The 1,272-nt window shown below is 40.3% G+C and overlaps 1 pseudogene; it reads left to right on the top strand.

Moving 5' to 3' along the window:
* Positions 1–900: 900 nt before the first annotated feature.
* Positions 901–1,001, top strand: LOC139032092 (U6 spliceosomal RNA; annotated as a pseudogene).
* Positions 1,002–1,272: the final 271 nt, after the last annotated feature.

The following is a 1,272-nucleotide window of genomic DNA, read 5'->3' as shown; positions in this document are numbered from 1 at the left end:
CAGCATCATTTGATTCTAGGACCTAAAGAACAACCTACTTTTGATTGCTTCTGTTAAAACCAACCTTGTCATATGCATTGTGTAGAACAGATTGTGTGTGTGTGTGTGTGTGTGTGTGTTAGTGATGGTGATGGTGTTGGTGAAGGGTGTTCCCTGATTAGATTAGGAATAGAAAGTCTCCTCAATTCTTCCACCTCCCCAGGAAATGTTGCGACAGATTATTCCTCACTTCTTGCCGCTCATCACTCAGTACTCCCTGAAGCCTGGAAGATGGTACTGGCATGTATGAAAGCTAGATATTTGTTGGCTGCTGGTATTTACTGATTACTGATGAAAGTTGATAATGCACGCTTGTGCCCTTTGTCTTCCTTTTTTGAATACAATCTAAATGTACATCAACTGGTGAATAAATAAACAAAACGTGTTTTGTTTTGTTTCGTTTCCATGCAAAGGAATACTCAGTTCAGTTCAGTTCAGTCACTCAGTCGTGTCCAACTCTTTGCGACCCCATGAACCGCAGCACGCCAGGACTCCCTGTCCATCACTAACTCCCGGAGCCTACCCAAACCCATGTCCATTGAGTCCGTGATGTCATCCAACCATCTCATTGTCTGTCATCCCCTTCTCCTCCTGCCCTCAATCTTTCCCAGAATCAGGGTCTTTTCAAATGAGTCAGCTCTTCACATCAGATGACCAAAGTACTGGAGTTTCAGCTTCAACATCAGTCCTTCCAATGAACACCCAGGACTGATCTCTTTAGGATGGACTGGTTGGATCTCCTTGCAGTCCAAGGAATACTACTCAGCAACAAAAATAAATGTTGACACATTCTACAGTGTGGATAAACCTTGAAAACATTATCGTCTTTGAAAGAAGCCAGGCACAAAAGACCACATACTATACTTGCTTTGGCAGTACTAAAAATTGAAACAATACAGAGAAGACTAGCATGGCCCCCACAAAAGGATAGCATGCACATTCATGAAGCAGTCCATATTTGTTCATGACAATGGCAAAAATAGTGTAATATATAAATGCATCAAAATAATACATTTTACATCTTAAATTTACACAGGGTAACACATCAGATGTATCTAATTTTTAAAAGACTACTTACTGTATTATTCCATTTTATGAAATGTCCAGAATAGGCAAATCTATAGAGATAGAAAGTGATTTAGCTAGGACTGTGGGTATACGTGAGAGGTGGGTTTGAGAGGTAAAGGCTAGTAAGCATTGCATTTCTTCTGAGAGTGATGAAAACATTCTAAA

Source organism: Odocoileus virginianus, chromosome 29 (assembly GCF_023699985.2).
Source record: "Odocoileus virginianus isolate 20LAN1187 ecotype Illinois chromosome 29, Ovbor_1.2, whole genome shotgun sequence".
Classification (NCBI taxonomy): Eukaryota; Metazoa; Chordata; class Mammalia; order Artiodactyla; family Cervidae; genus Odocoileus; species Odocoileus virginianus.
Note: the sequence above shows the minus strand (reverse complement) of the source record. Positions and strands in the feature narration are given on the sequence as shown.